The sequence below is a fragment of the Macrobrachium nipponense genome, chromosome 21 (assembly GCF_015104395.2).
Source record: "Macrobrachium nipponense isolate FS-2020 chromosome 21, ASM1510439v2, whole genome shotgun sequence".
Taxonomy (NCBI): Eukaryota; Metazoa; Arthropoda; class Malacostraca; order Decapoda; family Palaemonidae; genus Macrobrachium; species Macrobrachium nipponense.
In genome coordinates, this window is record NC_087212.1 from 76013315 (window position 1) to 76034506 (window position 21192).

A 21192-nucleotide genomic window follows, 5' to 3' on the forward strand; every position below is an offset into this window, starting at 1 on the left:
GAAAATACTATTTAATTTAAATGTCATGGAACAACTGCTATAGAAGTTAGTACCTTGACCTGTGAACGTCTTTTTTCTAAAGACGCTCGTATTAAAACCATTTTCTGTCCTAGTAATTAAAACATCTAAAAAAGCAAGTTGGTTGTCTTGTTCATGCTCAATTGAGAAATTTATATTTGGATGTAGGCCATTGATATATTGCAAGAAAGCTTCAGCTGCTTCTCGGGACCTAAATAGAGCAATAGTGTCAACCACATATCGCTTATAAAAGAGAGGGCGATATGATAAGGGACAACCATACAGCATTTGTTCCTCAAAAGAGCACATAAAGGCGTTAGCCATAACTGGGCCAAGTGGCGACCCCATCGAAACACCATCAACTTGTTTAAAAACTGTATTATTAAAAATAAAGTGAGTGTCACCGTACGGGATGTACTTTGAAAACGAAAGAATTTTCCAACATACGAGAACATTGTAATAAATGTAAAACATCATTTTCATATAAGGATTTTCGCATTGTCACCCAAGCGCCCAATGACTATTCTCTCTCTGTTTTGGAGTCGTTAACAATCAAACAGCTTGTGCCCCCATTAAATGGTCAGACTTCTTCCACAGTTCTATATATAGCATAGTTGACGTCCTCCTTTCCAAACCAGACAACGTCACTCAGTGTTTTAACTCCATAGAGATAGGTACTAACTTAAGCATTCTTCAATTTTAATTTTTTATATATATTTTTTTACTTCATGTTTTAAATTATTATATTTAACTTTTATGTTATTCCATTTTTATTAATATTAATACTGAGTCTTTTTTTTAATTTGTATATTTTGTATATTTTACAGCCCTGATGATGAGACCCAAAGTCTCGAAAATTTGTAAAATACATGTATGATGCTACGCTGGCTTTTCTCCATCCTATTTAATATTATAATAGTATATTTATAATATATATAATTTATATATTATATATTAATATTATATATTATTATATTATATATATATAATATATATTATAGTAATATATTATTATATATATAGATATATATATATATATATATATATATATATTATATATATATATAGTATATATGTTATATATATAATTATATATAATACATATTATATATATATATATATATTACTAATGTATGCTACTGTATTGCTTAGTTCTTTAATAATTCAGAAAGTTCTTCCATTTGAGTAAGGGATAGGTAGACCCACAGTTTGGAGTGAGCTGGTATAAGCAGGGAGTGTTTGGCTGACTCCTTCCAAAGGTTTGGACTTAATGAGTCTCCAGGGAAAACACCTGGAAAAGACCACTGCTTCCGTCTAGCTAAGCCCCAAACCTAATTAACCTCCACTGTCTTGTTCCATTCCCTAGCGCTACCTTTTTCCTATTCTGGCAGGTACAGGCTAGGCCTCCAGCCTGGAGCGACATCCCCAGAAACAACCGAATTCCTTATAAGGTCAGGGTAACTGCCAAAATCAGTTCAGTTACAAATCTACTTGCTATCATGACGAACTCACTGTCTGCCTGACTGCTGAAACCATATCGCAAGTGGGGGACTCAACCCTCTCTCTCACACTTAGTCTGCTTACCACGTAGTTTTCTCAGTTTGCCCAATGGACAAAGTCGCTGGCTGGAGGTGAACTCACACCTTCTCAGACTTTCTCATGCTGACGACTTGGATCACATCGACTTAAGGTTGTATGTACAAGTATAACCCAGGAAGCAAAGAATGGCAATGTCCCCTGGAAGGGAAATTGGTTGGCCAATATATTTTTTTTCGACTCATTTATTCTCTCTCTCACGCATTCCATTGCCTTAGCAAATTCTTGTCACTTTAACTCAAACAGTGTACTTATCAGTGCTAGTGTGTGTCCCTTTCTAGAAGTGTATAGAGTAATCCCATTCCCTTGTTAGAAGTGATTAGTGTAGATAAATGAAATGCGAGACTGCACATTTACTATTATTTTACTATGATGCTTATATTCATTATCATGTACCCTTCTGTTATGAATATTGTTGATGTCTAATGTATAATAGATGCACCTCCTATGTACTTTAATTCACATTACAATATTTTATTATGAATATGGCGACCCGAGGACATGGTAACATTGTATTTTCCCCCTCCTCTGGCCATTGCATATCAGTGTATCATCCTGTCTTCTCCCGAGACGGATGTCTCTCCGTCTACTTGTATATACTGCTCTAATGAACCTGCTTGCTTCTGCATAGTGTATCCTCCCTTCAAGAGAAACAGTCACAGGAGGTAGTAAGCCATATTATGGCTCAATAAGGAGCCCCCAACATGGTGCAGTGATATTTGAGTTTACAAGTAATGCAAGAAGACGACAGCGACGCTGCCATTACATTTGGATACCCATGGATTTACAGTGATAACTTGTGCTTCAATGTGCAGTGCTCTCAGTGTTGCCCTAAAGCGTTTTTAAGTAGTTTCCCAGTGGTGTGTGCTGTATTTCTTACGATACAAATAAGGAGAATAGGGCTATGCATGATAAGCCCAGCACATGAACATCCTGCCACTTCCAACTTTTCTGGGTAACTGAATTTGAAATGCATGACGACTGACTGAGTCTGATGACCCACCGGTCACCAACTGTCCAGTTACCTCCCCCACACCTGGGAATCATACCACTATCCCCACACTGCCAGAATAGATATGCTTTTATACTGTAAAAACTTTTATTTTAAAGAAGGAACATTTCTTTTTTTCTTTCTTTCTTTTTTATGCATTGGAGTGTTTTCATGTTATAATACATCATGGATCATTCGCTATTTCAAGAGGAATCTAAAGATACCCCACAAGCACAAGGGGAGAATAATTTATTCATAGTGGACGAAAATTTAATCCAAGTGGGAGGACAATTTACTTCAAGTGGAGGAGTACAAAGTGGATATATGTTGCCACTGCCTCCCTCCCCACATTAGACTCATCCCCAATCAGCTACAGGAGCCGATTTTCTTCATTTAATTAAGTATTTGGAGCAAACAGGGATACAAGAGGATGCCAGAAGACCCCAGGAAGATGAACTACAATTGAAGGAGGACGGCAGACGTCGACAGGAGGAAAATGCCCATTTCACAGCATTGCTACAGAGGCTGATTCCTGCTGCTTCTTCAGATAATGTCACCTACTTCATCAGTGCCTACTACACCATCTACAAGCTCTTCAGTGGCCCCACCTCAAAAAGCCTTCACCCAGAACCCACCTCCCCTCCAAGCAGATGCCAGTTTCTAAGTCTTTTGTGAATGGAGACATTGATGGGTTGATTACTCGGTCATGGTCAATTTATCCTAGCTTCCTAGAGAGAAGCAACTCATTCAGCTTAGAATGTGTCTTACTCTCGAGACACAGAGGATCTTGGAACACACCCTGGATATTCCTCCCAATACAGATAAGACTGTAGAGGAGGTCTTGGATGTGCTACAGGCTCATGAGAAGAGCCTATGAAAAGAAGCCTTTTGCAGAAGAGAACTTTTAAGCTGTAAGCAATTAGAGGGAGAAACATTCTCAGATTTTTATGTTCGACTTGAACATGTCGCCGAGGAAGTGAACATTTGCCCTGGGAATTCTTCAGTGTGTGAAGAGATTCAACTCAAGATGATAATCCTCATGGAAATTAAAGATAGGGAATTAATGCAGAAACTCATCTCCCTCAATGCCACAGCCTCACTACAGGAGGTTGTTAATACTTGCCGCTCATATGAGGCTGCCAGGAAGGCAACTTCTGCTATTCGTTCCCCAACTTCTCAACTGTGTGCCATCTCTATGTACAAGGAAGAGAAAGGACACGCAAAAACTTCTGCTTCAGCTCCAGCTTCCAAATCTGTTGTTCCCTGCGAGAGTTGCACACGTGCACACAGTTCTTTGGATAAGTCATCAGCAGCTGATAGTAATTGCATGAACTGTTGTCGTCAAGGTTATTGGGCCAGGACTCCGAAATGCCCTACCAACACTGTTCAGTGTCAAGTTTGCTATCAGCTATCATATGGGTCATTATGATAAGTACTGCAAGTCAAAGAAGGCTAACGCAGTGCTACCCTTTCTGCTTTAGGTGGGGTAGCACAGGCCTCAAAGAAGTCCAGCTGTCGACACGTGGAAGCTGCTGGAAGATCACCCAAACCCATCTGTGTACCCCTTTCTCATGACGGTGTTATATCTCGGATTCAGATGTTACCTGATACAGGCGCCGAAGTCACTGTCCCAGGCCACCCTTACTCTTAACAAGCAATCTTGCTCTGATGTGATACAGGTTCACGATGGCATCCCAATGCCACTATTGTCTTACTGTCACTGTCTGGAACTAGCCATCATCCCACCTGACTTCCCCAAGCCAATTATTGAAGTCAGACATGTGAACAGGTGCAAGGAACTTCCCCTTTTTGCCACCATGACCCCTGCTGAGGCCAGAGAATACTTTCAATGAGAATTCTAGGGCCTGCTGGTCTCCACAGAGGATCTCAAGACAGCACCACTTCAGCCAATGACAGGTCCTCCTATTAGGATTCACTTTAAGGATGGTGCAGTGCCCTTTGCTGTTCACACACCATGTCAGATCCCCTTTGCTTTCTGAAGCAAAGTCAAGGATGAACTCGACTCCATGGTCGCCCAAGGGATCATCAAGCCTGCTGGTAAGGAACCTTCAGAATGGTGCCACTCCCTCGTCGTGGTAGCTAAAGCCTCAGGTGTGCGCTTCATCGTTGATCTCACCAAGCTCAACAACCAAGTCTCCTGACCAACACACCCTTCTCCAACTCCATTCGCCGCTATCCTCAGTGTTGACTCAAAGGCAAGGTATTTTACAACAGCAGATGCCATATGTGGATAGTGGCAGATGGAACTCACCGAAGATGATCAACATTTGACGACATTCATCACACCATACGGCCGATTCAAACACTGTAGAAGACCAATGGGTTTCGCAGCTACAGGTAACGCCTTCTTCCTTGGCGGTGACATGGCCCTTCATTAAGGTGGTGGACGACATACTTCTTTCTGATGAAGATTACTTTACCCATCTTAGCAAATCCAGGAAATGATTACAGATGGTGCAAGTTCAAGATTAACCTTAACAGGGACAAGTTCGTAATCGCTGCACCCTGCGTGTCATTCTGTGGATACCAGCTCTCAGGAGAGGGCATACCAGCTGATTTGGGTGAGGTCAGTGCAATCCACGGCTTTCCCACTCCGACTAACTTGACTGACCTCTGATCATTCATGGTGTTGGTGAATCAGTTAGCCGACTTCACCGCAGATATTGCTGCTGCAGCTCAACCTCTACGCCCATCTGATGAGCCCTAAGAGAGTATTTATTTGGACTCCAGACCACGATGAGTCATTTCGTCGAGTTAAGGCTGCCCTTGTCAGCCCACCAGTCCTTGCCTCCTTCGACCCAGCCCTGCCAGTGGTTCTCCAGACTGATGCCTCCCACCTCTACGGGATTGGATACGCCCTCCCACAGGACCATGGTAACGGCAGACTTCGTCTAGTGCAGTGTGGCTCATGCTTCCTCTCAGATGCTGAGTCTCGCTATGTCACCATTGAACTGGAGATGTTAGCTCTAGCCTGGGCTATGTCTAAGTGTCAGTTATACCTCACAGGCCTCCACATTTTACTCTCTTCTGACCACTCATCCCAATTCTTAACCACTATTCACTCAATGCAGTTGAGATCCCAGCCTTCAACGTCTAAAGGAAAAGATTTCAGTGTACCTCTACACAGCAGTGTGGCGGGCTGGCAAGCAGCTCTGCATTCCTGATGCTTTATCATGGGCCCCAGTCAGTCATCCCACTCCAGAGGATGAAGTCACTTGTGCTGATGCTGCTTAGGAGTATTATAACTGTCAGCGATGTCACCTCTGAGGAAGATTCTCCACCCCAGGATGCTGGCAGAACTCTCCAGGAACTCTGAGCTGCAGCAAGAGCACATAAAAGATAAAATCACTAACTTGAAGACAAATTAGTTTCCTTATATATATTTTTTATGCATTTGTATGCTTAATATTTTTTTGGTAAAAATGTTCACCTTGCAAAAATATGAATTTTTTTTATGGTCTATCACCTTTTTTGTATAATCTTTTAATTGCCTTGTCCCTGCTTCTGAGCTGTTGGGCCTAATCTTTTGTAAAACCTCTTAATACTGTTTTGATAGGTCTACTAATTCTCCAATTGTGTTGGATTCCAGGTACATATATTTTCCTTTGTAATCCCCGTCTGTCATTTATACGTGCCTTTTTTGTAAACTTACTTTTATACTTCTTCAGCCCGGTAAGTAAAGATCAAGAAGTCGAAAGGCCTTGCAGAACTCCATCATTTCACTTTCCTTCGTAGATTCTGTCTTAATATATTCATCACATACCATATTTTTATGATTCATAAGTATATATATATATACATATATATTATATATATATATCTATATATAGATATATATATATATATATATACATGTATTGTATGTATGTATGCATATATACACACACATCACACACACACACACACACACATCACACACACATATATCTAATATATTATATATATATATATATATATATATCTATATATATATATATATATATATATATATATATTGTTCAAGATTTTAAGCCAGAACCAAGGAAAGTAAGGTTTTTTTTACCAGTTCAGTGCATCTTTGTCTATATGCAAGTTGCCCCTCTGAACTTGAGCATCCATTCTCTCGAAAAAGCTATCTCTTCTCCCATCGGTTTTCGGAATTACCCGCTACAGAGACGAAGGATCTAAAAGGATCAGAGGTCAGCGGCTCGCTCTCATAAGAACACCAGACCTAAGACAGGTCAGATTTCCTCAGTAGTGCCCTGCAAACGCTGCCTTCTCCCCCTTTTTCTGCTTCCCCCCTCCTCTATTCTGGGAAGTCCCAAGTATTTTTTAAAAGTCCATAGTGCATGGAAACTTCAAGGAGAAGACTACCAATCCCTCAGGAATCCAGGTACTGTGAGAGTAATTCCAGTTCAGCCAGGGAATTGTTTTTACCTTTGTCTGTATTTCATTCCCTTTTTCCAAGGCGACTTGTTTAGTTTCTCATTCTGTGATTACTCCCCTTGTGATACTAGTGAAAATCCCCCTAGCAAATTCAAGCAACAAAATAGTTCTCTTTGTGTAAATCCTCAGTCATTTCATTCCCCCCCATGAGTGGCATTTTGACTGAAAGAAAGTAGTGTGTAATGTTCGCCAACGTGTGCTCCCCGCCTTATGCCAGTGTCCTATCAATTTGCAGACAAACACCGTGCCTGATTGTGGTAGAAGTTGGAAACCCTTGGAGCAAGCTTGCATTTTCAATCCGTTTGCGCAAAATTTCTGAAAGCCGTGACTGGATTGCTCCAGCCACATGTTCCGGTGGATCAACAAAGCGACCCCCCTTTTTTGGTCTCCTGGACCTCTGTAAATTCAGGTAAATACAGTGATTTTATGTAAATTCCTCCTTCCTCAGTAATATCGGCCTTATGCCTGAGTAGTTTTTTTTTCTTTTGTTCTGATCCCTCGTCCTCCATTCAAGGCCAAATTTTTCAGTGTTAACGACATTACCTAAGGGTGAACGAGTTAAAATCAGAATAGCGGTGACCTAAAAACCAGAATTTCGTAACAGCGATCGTTAAGCTGATATCACTAAAGAAACGAATCTGAATTCCTTATGAGCAAGCGAAAGCAAGGTTTCCAAATTCTCCACAACAGGAATAAGGTAAATTTTATTTTAATTTCTAGTTATTTGTGTAGAACTAGGTATTCTAGTTAGGGATTTATAAAATCTGACTGCCTTCATAGCGACAGGAAATAGACCATGTGTAGGCCGATAGACTACGGCTCGAGAGAGAAATTTTAATGTTATGTGCCATTGCATAAAGAATAGAGGTTAGGGAGTAAGATTCAAAATGAAAATATTTTGTGAATTGCAAGTTAATCGCGAATCCCGCGTTGTAAAGATATTTTGTGTTTTTTTATGTGAATCAACACTCTCTCTCTCTCTCTCTCTCTCTCTCTCTCTCTCTCTCTCTCTCTCTCTCTCTCTCTCTCTCTCTCTCTCTCTCTCGTGCTAGCGGCTGCTCACAGGTCTAAACAGGATAGGATTTTAAATCCCCCAGCCAAGTGGCTCAAACCTATCCATTGCCCTGTTCATTAACAAAGGAATAGATGATTCAATAAGTAAGAAAAGAAAAAACAAAGTGTTAGAGAAAATATTCTTAACGTCAGGATAAGCAAAATCAAACGTAAATGTTTTTCTTTTCTGTTATTTTCTGTGCAGAGAGTAATACTAATGGGCAAATATTTTTGTGTTTCAAATGAGGGCATTTGTTACCCTTAGCTTAGCTTCACGACCTTGAAAACATTTGTGATTCATTAATTCTGGCTAGACGACCCATGTGCGGGCCTAATTTCTCCGGAGTTTTAAATTCGCGGACCTGACGGTCTTAGGTTCGCGAGAGCTGGGGTAAAAAAGGGGTTGTAAGGAGGCGGTATATTTATATGGGGTGAGAGATCTTTATCCTGGTTTTTCCTCTTACCTTTTAATGTGTACGAGCTAGCATTACAAACTCTTACCATTTAATGTGTACGAGCTAGCATTACAAACTCTGAGCAAAGCTAGGTTCAAGGGTAAGATAGACTAGGGATTTGCATTGGTAGAAAGGGAGAAATAAATTTTATCCACTTCCCGTCTCCGTTCCCGAGACGATATATATAAAAAACAAAACAAAAGGGAGATCCCATATATATTTTTTATCATCAACTGCATTTGCCACGTTTTCACATTGAAGTTCCGTGGAATTCGTGACCAGATTTTTCCTTTTATTTACAAAGCCGTATTTGCGTGTGGTTCTGCATTTACGACATTTATTTGTCACGTTTTTCACGTTGAAGTTCCGTGGAATTTGTGACCAGATTTTTTCCTTTCATTTACAAAGCCGTATTTGCGTGTGGGTCTGCATTTACGACATTTATTTGCCACGTTTTTTTCACGTTGAAGTTCCGTGGAATTCTGGACCAGATGGTTTCCTTTTATTTACAAAGCCGTATTTGCATTTGGTTCCTCATTTACGACATTTATTTGTCACATTTTCACGTTGAAATTCTGTGGAATTCGTGACCAGATTTTTTCCTTTTATTTACAAAACCGTATTTGCGTGTGGTTCCGCATTTACAACATTTATTTGCCACGTTCTTTTCATGTTGAAGTTCCATGGAATTCGTGACCAGATTTTTTCTTTTTATTTACAAAGCTGTATTTGCGTGTAGTTCCTCATTTATGACATTTATTTGCCACGTTCTTTTCATGTTGAAGTTGCATGGAATTCGTGACCAGATTTTTTTTCTTTCTCCTTTATTTACAAAGCCGTATTTGCATTGAGGGTCCTCATTTATAATATTTATTTGTCATGTCCTCACGTTGAGTTTCCGTAAATTTCGTGACCAGATCCTTTAGTTTTATTTTACAAACTTTATTGCCAAATCCATTACCGGCGTCGAGTTCTCTGCAGAACTGTAAATTGCAGAGATTCTATGGCGTGAGGTTTCTGCCACACTACGCACCAGTAATAACTGTATTTGCAGGGATTTGACGGTCATCTTGCCAAGGTTGCGTCGAGTATTTCCGCATACCTCTCGTGACATTTGCAGTTTTGCAACTGCCTTCCATCCTATTATTCTCAGGCTAGTCTACTAGCATTTTACTGCTGAGGAGATGGCCAGTAACGCAGCACTGCAGGAGGCTAAGGCCTTCACAGAAGTCAGAAAAGCTCTGGGGGCTGGAGGGCACAAAACTGATCAATTGGGTGAATGATAAGCTAAAAGAAGCAGCCCAAGAGAGAGCAGTCGAAAGGGAGAAAGAGAGAGAAGCTGCAGAGAGAGCCTACCAGGTAGCCAAAAGGGAGAAGGAAAGAGAAGCGCAAGAGAAAAGAGAAGCAGCTGAAAGAGCATTCCAAGCAGCCGAAAGGAAGAAAGAAAGAGCCCATCAACTGGCTATGGCAGTCCAGAGTGCCACTCTGGCACCTCTGAGTGCCACACCCCCTGCACCCCCTCCTTCACACTCTCACCTCCTTATCATGGGTGACCTCATTAGGACTTGGGACGATAGTGAACCTGACACCTGGCTCGATCATGTCGAGCAGGTATTCGAGAACTTCAATCCAACCCCTCAGGAAGTGGCCCTCCTCCTTGGCAAGCATCTCGTGGGCAAAGGGCAGACTGCATTCGAGGCCCTTCCCCTGAATGAGTGATAAGATCTCGCCTTCGTCCGAGAGGCAATCCTTGGGGCTTATGAGTTTACCACAGACCAGTGGAGGCAGAAATGGAGGAATATGCCCAAGGAGGCTAACCAGACTTGGACAGAGTGGGTAGCAAAGAAGACACCGGCACTCTGTAGGTGGACGAAGGCCTCCAACGCAACGTCCATTGAGGAGGTCTTAGAACTCTTTCGATTAGAGGACTTCCTGTCCTACGCTCCCCCTGATCTTGCCACCCACTTGGTGGACAAGGGCCCCGAGACTATTTTGGAATGCTGTAAATGGGCAGATGCCTATGACACCCACCATCCGTTGCAGAGTTCTTTAAAGAAGAAAATACGCCCTGCTCTCCCCCTCACTCCTGCTGCCACTTCTCACCCTACCCAGCACCCCAATAACCTTCCTTGGAAACCTGTATGTGGGCATTGCAATAAACCTGGTTACAACACGGAGCAGTGCCTCTCAAAGGTGGATCCTCCTCAGCAAGCTGCCGCCACTCCTCCGAATGGACTACCCAATCATTATAATAACAAGAGCAATGGTCATTGGAACAGAAACAACAGGCCCAGGCCTGATTTTAGCAAGAGTTTCTGTGACACATGCAAAGTGCATGGGCACACTGCTGCCTGGGTGGGATGCCCCAAGAAAGCTCCTGTTTCTGCCATTCCTATGGCCATGACAAATCCGTCAGCTCTAGGCCCCCCTCCTCAGGGCCCCATATTTGTCACACCTCCCAGAGGTCGCTATCCTGCACACCAGGTCCGAACTTTTGATGACACCGGTGCACAAGTATCCATCATCCGAGAGGATAAAATTCCCTGCGGAAATCAGGTTGATAGGCAACAGTTCATCACGATAGAGAGCCTCAACCATGTCAAGATGTTCCTACCTACTGTCCGGACTGTCCGGTTGAGAGTCACACAACCTCACCGTTCTAAGATATGTACCATGGCAGTAGCAACCTGTATACCAGGTTGCTACTGCTAGGACAAGATTTTAAGTCTCCTCCTACCTTTATACTGCATCAGGGCCCCAGCCCTCACATAGCTCCAGACCCGTTCCACGGGCCTCCAAGAACTACCTCTGCACACCCAGTGCCACTTGAAGGTGCCAGGCAGTGCCAGGCTCCATCTCTCATGGATGTTGAGTCCTTCCACTAAGCCAAGAACGGCCTCAGTGCCAGTGCTAAGGCCAGACTCGAGTCTTCCTCCTTGAGCTCTAAGTCCCGGTCGCTCTCCCTCCGCTGGCTTGGCCCCACTACCCGTGCCGGCAGTCAAGGAAGAGCCAATTCCAATAGGAATCCTCCAGGACACCCATGACCATAGTGGACACTCCACCAACGGTGCAGCCTCGCAGACCGCCCCAGAGTTGGTCCTCCCCACGGGTAAGCCCATCCCGAATACCATTACCTCATTTGGTTCCCCTCCGTCAGCAGCTAACCGGTCCCGGAGTAATGATTCTGCCGAATCCTATTTGGCCGAAGAGCTCAGGGAACCAAGCCACGCAGCATTAGGCACGGAGACGAGTGCCAAGGCCCCAGTTGTTGCAGTAGCTGGAGTCGATGCCCCTACGGAATCTTCAAAGGGCTTGAATCATTCGAGGTCCCCCATAGCATTATCAAACCGACCTCGGAGAGGTCGAAAGAAGAAGGGAAAAGGACATTGAGGTTTTCCGAAACCTTACGAGAGCCAATAGCCTCTCTGCACTAGTGCCTGGCACAGTGCCACCCTCTTATAGAGAATTCTGACCTTCTCCATCCAGAGGAGAGTGCCAGATTCTGCTACTTCTACTCCCTTCTTACCCATTTGTAACCTCTTCCTTCTAACCCTTTGGTAACTTTCGTTTTCTCTTTTGTACTGTCTGTATCTTCTCTTCCTTGATTTCCTTTCCTCTTATTTACCGCCTTTACGCATTTATTGTATATTGTATGCTCTGCTTAGGCAGAGCCAAACCTGCCAGTTATTCTGCCCTTGTGTAAATTAGAACTTCTTTATGAACTACTGTCGTAAAAGTGCCACAATTGGCACCGTGCCCTATTCTAGGCACTTAGAATTCCATTTGACTTGGGAAAATTTTAGCCAGCAGACGTTGCTATAGCTTTAGAGATAATTTCGAAGCTTGGCTCATTTATACATTGGTTGATTAGCTTTTTTGATGTAGTGTTATTCCCTAGTCTTTATATTTTGTGAAATTGCCCTTGTCTTTGGTGAAATTTACATCTTTTTTTCTTTTTTGTGTTATCTTATCTAATCTCTACGAAGAATTACTTCAGTAATTTTCCCCTTCTAAGTTGCACTAATGTTTGCCAGGATGTAATTAATACTGTTAGGCGTTGTCTTGTTATGAGACAAAGTTACTTAACGAAACCGTAGGGCCATTAACACACCTGAATGCGTCATAGTGCCCCATCATCATCGGCAGAGTTTGAATATTGCTTATATTATAAGTCCACTCTTGGGAGAATGGAGGGCTCAGTAATCTATGTTGCAATTGGTCCTTGTTTCTGGTTTGTCTCGTCCATTCCAACCCGTCTAGGGTTGAGATGTCCTCTAGAATGGGGAGGTGTTTAAGATTCTAAGCCAGAACCAAGGAAAGCAAGGTTTTTTTTACCAGTTCCATGCATCTTTGTCTATATGCAAGTTGCCCCTCTGAACTTGAGCATCCATTCTCTTGAAAAAGCTATCTCTTCTCCCATTGGTTGTCAGAATTACCCCCTGCAGAGACGAAGGATTTAATAGGATCAGAGGCCAGTGGCTCGCTCTCAGAAGAACACCAGACCTAAGATAGGTCAGATCTCCTCAGTAGTGCCCTGCAGACGCTGCCTTCTCCCTCTTTTTCTGCTTCCCCCCTCCTCTATTCTGGGAAGTCCCAAGTATTTTTTAAAAGTCCATAGTGCATGGAAACTTCAAGGAGAAGACTACCAATCCCTTAGGAATCTAGGTACTGTGAGAGTAATTCCAGTTCAGCTAGGGAATTGTTTTTACCTGTCTGTATTTCATTTCCTTTTTCCAAGGCAACTTGTTTAGTTTCTCATTCTGTGATTACTCCCCTTGTGATACTAGTGAAAATCCCCCTAGCAAATTCAAGTAACGAAATAGTTCTCTTTGTGTAAATCCCCAGTCATTTCATTCCCCCCCATGAGTGGCCTTCTGACTGAAAGAAAGTAGTGTGTAACGTTCGCCCTCGTGTGCCCCCTGCCTTATGCCAGTGTCCTATCTATTTGTAGGCAAACACCATGTCTGATTGTGGTAGAAGTTGGAAACTCTTGGAGCAAGCTTGCATTTTCAATCCGTTTGCACAAAATTTCTGAATACCATGACTGGATTCCTCCAGCCACATGTTCCGGTGGATCGACAAAGCGACCCCCTATTTTAGTCTCCTGGACCTCTAAATTCATGTAAATACAGTGCATTTAAAACTAGAGTACATTTTTTATGTAAATTCCTCCTTCCTCAGTAATATCGGCCTTATGCCTGAGTAGTTTTTTTCTTTTGTTCTGATCCCTCGTCCTCCATTTAAGGCCAAATATTTCAGTGTTAACTACATTTCCTAGGAGTGAACGAGCTAAAATCAGAATAATATATATATTGATACGTCTGCCTGGGAGATTTTAAGAATCACGGGGATACACTGAAGATATGCACAATGGATTTAAAAGAAACGCAAAGGTTAATATTCTCTGGCCTAGAGATCAGGCAAAAAGTGTATTAAAATCAATTAAGGATGAACTCTGGGTCTATAACTTAGTTAATCATATTTACAATAAAATTAGTGTTAGATGATTAATGTAACAAAACATGTTAGTCCCTCACTATACTGTAAAGGAGTAATGTGGTAATTTCTTGAAGGAACTGCAATGGAAGCCCGCTTCGAGGGGAATCGCAAGAAAGTAATGAGGGAAAGCCAATATTGAGCACAAGAATCGAGGTTTTGCCACGAGGGTACCTGGGATAGAATTAGATTCGGGTAATTCACAATTTAATAGTTTGCCTTACGCTTCACTTGAATGCTTTGCAATCTGAAGCAGCACAAATAAAAAGGGCACTATAGTTCTGACTGCAAGTATATCACATAAGTAAAATGAAAGGAAAAACAGTATTAGGATAAAAGTGATGTGACTAACTAACAACTTTAAACCATAGTACTTTACAGTTCAGAAGAGGTGTTCCTCGTACTTCAGGGGGGCCAGCAATAAAATGGCACCACAAATTTATACTAGGCCCACACAGCCACGAGTTTAAGATGGGCAGTTCCAGAGAGCAAGAAGAGAAGACATATGTGTCCTGGAAAACGTCTGACAGGGTTCTGAGAGCAGATCTGCCAACCCGAGGTCTTTTATAATCTTCTCCAGGGGATGAGGATTCAGGGGCTGCCCTGGCCATCTCCTTTTCGCATGCGTGAGTACCTTCATGGTATTCCTCATTCAATACGGCGACACCACGTGATTGATCCGAAGCTTCCATCTCAACTGACTTGCCTCAGGCGAAGATTTTCATTGGTCCTGGATTAGTATCTGTAATTAAAGCTGTCAGCAGTCACTCGAAAAGAGAGAAGAGTTTTAAAAGGAAAACATTAATGGGAAGGGCGAATGGTACCCGTAGTTTTACTAAAAAATTGAGAACTCATATGCTCTTATTTTCTTTAAATTAAAATTACAATGGCTGGAGAGTTTGCTTGGAAAAGGGATTTTCCCGTAGCAATAATATTAATATATGTATATATAATATATACATATTAATAATAATATAAATAATATATTCCTTAAATATATATTTATATATATATATATATATATATATATATATATAGATATATATACACATATATATATTATATATATCTATATAATATAATATATATATATAGATATATATATATATATATATATATATATAAACATATATATATATATATATATATATATATATATATATATATATATATATATATATTCTATATATATATATATATATATATATATATAAAGTTTGAATTTATTAATAAATTTTTGTATTCAACATTTTATGAGTGTTTTTTTTTTACCAGTATATTTAATTTTGTTTAGGTAGAGATATAGAATGGTGATTGAGCTGTTTTCCTTCAGCTTTGTTGAAGTGAGTTAGAACCAGGGAAATACTTAAATTTTTTAGAACAAGGGAAATGCTTAGACTTTTGAAAGTTGTTGATATAGTCATGCCCTTTAATTGATTTAAGTTTCATATAAGATTACCTCACACCTGTTTTAATGAACTTAGTCTGATTTATAAGCTTTTAAGGAATCACTGTTGCCTTTAGAGTATTCAGTTGTATTTCATCTGTGATGGAGGTTTGGTGTCTGGCTATTGTGAGGTAGCTATTTTATGATTGGTAAGTGCAGTAACCAGTTACTTCGTCACAATATATATTTATGTATATGTATATGCATGTATATATATATATATATATATATATATATATATATATATATATATATATATATACATATACATATATATACATATATATAATATATATTATATACATATAGTATGTTATTTATTATATATATATATATTATATATATATATATATATATATATATACACATGCATATACATATACATACATATATATTGTGACGAAGTAACTGGTTACTGCACTTACCAATCATAAAATATCTACCTCACAATAGCAAGACACCAAACCTCCATCACAGATGAAATACAACTGAATACTCTAAAGGCAACAGTGATCCCTTAAAAGCTTATAAATCAGACTAAGTTCATTAAAACAGGTGTGAGGTAATCATATATGAAATTAAATCAATTAAAGGGCATGACTATATCAACAACTTTCAAAAGTCTAAGCATTTCCCTTGTTCTAAAAAATTTAAGTATTTCCCTGGTTCTAACTCACTTCAACAAAGCTGAAGGAAAACAGCTCAATCACCATTCTATATCTCTACCTAAACAAAATTAAATATACTGGTAAAAAAAAAAACACTCATAAAAATGTTGAATACAAAAATTTATTATTAAATTCAAACTTTATAAGTGAAATTCACAATCTAAGGGAAATTTATTGTTATTTGAAAACAACACAAAGTTTAATTAATTCTTGAATTAATTTATAAGTAAAATTAAATCAAAATTAATTTATCACAAATATCAAGAAAATTAATTAATCCTTAAAATCAAGATATTAAATTACTCAAGCAAAACTCAGTGTTAAGTAACAATTATAATTTGAAAATTAATTCACAAGTGTTAAACAACAATACCACTTTAAAAGAATTCTAAGTAAATTCAAATTAATTTACGTGTTAAACTCAATTAAATTTGTAATAATTAATTAACGAAAACTATTAATTTAATCAAATTGTGACTGTAAATACAAACACAGAAAAATGTGGAAAATATCATAACTGCAAAAACACTAAGAAAGCACAAATCACACAAATATAAAATAAACACACACGTCAATAAGAAAAATGGATAAATGCAAAAGAAAATCACTTTGATAAGAAAAATGGATAAATGCAAAAAAAAAAAAAAAAAAAAATTCACCAACACCGAAATGTGAAAAAATGGTAAAAATTTCCCTTGGAATAACCTAAGTAATTTCAGTATTTCAAGTACTTTTTTATGTTTAAGTTTAGTGCACTGAACTTATTAAAAAAACTCTTAGATTTGTATACCAATTTTAGAAGGCCTTTTTCGAAATCACCAATAAACACTTACACACGAGGCGCCTGTTACACACTTTTACTACGTCTGTTCAGATTCCACAAATCAGCACTAAGCAATATTAAATAAATCTTAGAAACGCCAAATCTAGAATTTACGAGTGACGAACCACAAAGTACAAAATTTTCTTATTAATGTGAAAATCAAAATTTTCTTCTTACGGGAGAGAGAGAGAGAGAGAATGTTATATCCTTACGACATGGTTTCAATCTGAGAATGACAAAATCTCTCTTGTATAGTAACGTAGGAGCAGACCTTGTCTAAAATGCCTGTAATACAGAACAAAACGTTTTGGGGCCAGGTCTCTTTGCTAAATGGTTATAATTCTCTTTCAAAACAATAAATAGAGATAAATTGGGATTACAACTATGAATAACTTTTATTATTACATGACTAAAGACAATAACAGTCTCTTAAAATAAAAGATATGATTATAGAATTTTCTCAAATGAAATTAAGTTTCGTCATTTCCCTGAGTGACGTTACAAGTCTTTCTACTTCAAAATTTAAGCTGTTTACGAGATAACCAATTCTCTTTTGACAAATCGAGATCTATAAGAGTTAATTTATCAGTAATATCAAATAGTTTCAATGCAACAGAATCTCTTATTACTAGAAAGGTATGTGACGTACGTGAAACGTTTCAGGCAGAATCCTTCTTGATCGGTCTTACGAAACATGATACAATCTTCACATGGCTCGAGACGGACAGCATCACGTGATTGTTTACAAAAAAAAAAAAATTGGAACCACGTGACCTCAAGTGATGACAGCAATTTCCTGCTTCGAACGGAAAATGCTAATTTCTCTCTTTTCACATTCAACATTATTCTTATATTTGAATTATATTTTTTGTGAATTCTGAACAGACATTATTAGAACATACTAACTCTAAGCAAAAATAATACTGAATCTGAAAACATTGCAAACACTTTTACATTTCATACAGTCACCGAGGGGAAGATATGCATTGCGGAAGCAACAGCATATAAGAATATATATATCCTACGAGGTCAAAATGACACTAGTTTAAACAATTGGAGAGAACTCCTAACTTGGTAACGTGACCTACCTTCCATCTTTCCCTTTGAGTGCCACCGTCTGAAGCTAGCTGAAAATCAAATATCAAACTCTAGGGTCTAGGCTAATTCAAGCTCCCGCTATTACAAAAATATACTTTTTATTTCCAAAAAATAGCTAACATGAAAATGGAATAAAATATGTTAAGATTGGTCTCCAAAAATAACGTTAAACTACCATATTCTTCCCAATATCATATTTAAGTAAGCACCCCATCTTATCTCTTTCTGTCCAAGAATTCAAAGTTTATCAAAAGTCAAAACAAGTCTAGAGAAATCCCATTTTTCTATATGGTGACTTCAAATCCATCTGAAAATGAGAAGATAATTATCAGACAATTAAACATTAAAGTTCGTCAATAAAATGTGTGTGGCACCTCACTCCCCTTTCTCGAGAACTGAACTTAATGTCACTTCAATTTTACCTTTTCCGGCGGACCTCCGAACGCCTCTTCTGTGGCGTATTTCACACACAATCAAACAGTATCAGGGAGAAACCTTTAATTCTTATACAAGAGATTATAAGTCATTTTCTGTGACTCACAGATGTACGAATGTACGCCCACTAACAGACGTACGGATACACACATGCTACTTAATCTTTCCCATGGTTACCTCATGTCTCTGGAATGCATCAACGACCTCGATTATGCACACGGCGTATTTTCTATTTGTTTTTTATCTAAGGATATCAACCCCACTATTTAAATATACATATCTAACTTTTCCCTCTACCAGTGCCTTTAATATATATATATATATATATATGTATATATATATATTATATATATATATATATATATATCTATATATATTATAATATATATATATAGATATATATTTATATAATTATATATATATATATATAAACATAAAGCCAGAAATTTTCTTTATTATTCGATTCGCTCTGCCTCGGAAATATTACCGAAGCTGAATTGATAAGTGATAGTCAACAGATAGGCTACCCACTGACGACATCTAACTCCGAATTCTGTGATAGTCCTCTACCAACTGGGCTGATAAATATTCCTATATATATGTGTGTGTGTGTGTGTATGTATTTATATACTATATATATATATATATATATATATATATATATATATATATATATATATATATATATATATATATATATGTAAGTATAGTTGGACCCCCATGCAACTCTGAAACCACAATACTGTACCATGCTGAGCATCGAGAAAAGCTTTTTATGCATATATAAACCACAATATACCTCTTGTAATAACCATTATTTTTCATAAAACGCAAATAATAATGGAAAAATAATGAATATAATATTTAGAATATAGTATTAATAACAAAAGATTTTTAAACTAGTTGTAAAGGAATAATTATGATTATTATATACCTTGATGAATAGTGCAGCGCATTAAATGCACTTTAACCTGGATTGGAAGAAGTGATCTAGTATTATCATTTTCATTGGTTTTTAACAAAAAACAAAGAATAATAAGGGAGAAATTATAGGTAAGAGAGGAAAAGTGCGTGCGTGTGTCTGTGTGGTAAAGGCCTGTAGGGGAGTCTTAATTTAGTATTATAATGCTACTCTCTCTCTCTCTCTCTCTCTCTCTCTCTCTCTCTCTCTCATGATAGCCTAATACACACATTAGTGATATAGAAAGGCTGTAGATAAGAGCAAATGAAACTCTGGGTACTCAGTGAGTGCTTCCTCCTTTATGATAAAGTATTCTGACTATGATGATGACGACGACGAATGTACAGTGCCTATGCAAATGAAATGAAGATGACTTGTTGTAAAGACCGAATTTGAGAGTCTGATCTTCTGACGAAATGGCAGAAGGGTATTCAAGGTCATCCTCAGTCCCTGGAGGAAGCAGAGGAAATCTCAAGGAAGAGGATGTTGTGACAGTTGCATGACATCAGATGATCAAGTCTGACGCTGAGGATTGTCATATGCTTCCTTTGGAAGAACATCATCATTGGCAGTTGTTTCCTTTGCATTTTGAGTTAATTGTACAGATTTTGTACCATTAATATTACCTTAGATACCATACGGATAACTTTGATTCTCCATTCCATGAAAGAATTGTAATCCTTCACTGCATCTTTAACTGTTTGAAGTAAGCTGGACAAATTACTCATCTTCTCCAGCGTCCACCGCTGAGATTCAGCTTCACTTTCCCATTCGTCTTCATCATTTGATGTAGAGGACTTCATTAGATCTTCCAGCTCGTCATTTGTTAGCATGATATCCTCTTCGAACTGCTTGACATCATTATTGTTAATCATATTCCCCATTGCTTCACCACTAACTTGGCTTGCGAAATTGATGATCCTCTGCACCTTGCTGTCAATAGCCAAGAGGCCTTGAAATCATTCAAAGCTTCGCTCCATAAATTCATCCCGCAAGCATTCAGCATTTCTGGTTTCAATTCCCCCGTTACTACCCAGATAAATATTATTGAATCTGCAATGGTCAGTGTCTTCTATAAATCCATGAATTTACATCAGTGTTGGTACTGATAGCCGAGTGGATCATGTCAAAGACCTACCAAGAGCACACAGCCTTGATAGAGTGAATGATGCATTCAGCCAGTGGCTGGAGAAGCATGGTTGGGTTAGGAGGCAGAAACATGACCTGCACATCTGGGTGTTCAACAGTGATTATCTATTACGAAAATAACTTTAAAAGGAAAGTCTTCATTCTCTAAATAGCTTTTTACTTCAGAAGTAAAACATTCATGGAACCACTAAATAAAAAATATTGCAGTGATCCATGCCTTGCTATTTTGGTACCAGTAAACAGCAAGATGCCTCTTGTATTTGGGTTTGTCACATGGTAAACAAGACTAGGCTGCAGCCTGTGGCCAGCCACAATGCTACATGGCACCAGAATCACCTTGTCCTTCCATGCCTTAAAGCTTTGCATCTGCTTTGCATTTTGGTGGACATAGGTGCAACTAGGTATTTTCTGCCAGAATAGTCCAATTGCATCATAGTTGAAAACCTGCCTGAGATTGTAGTCTCCACCATTGATTATATTTTTGAGCTCTGTTGGAAATGTTGGTGACCTCTTTATTAGTAGAGGAAGCTTTTCCTGTAATTTTAATGCTTAAATC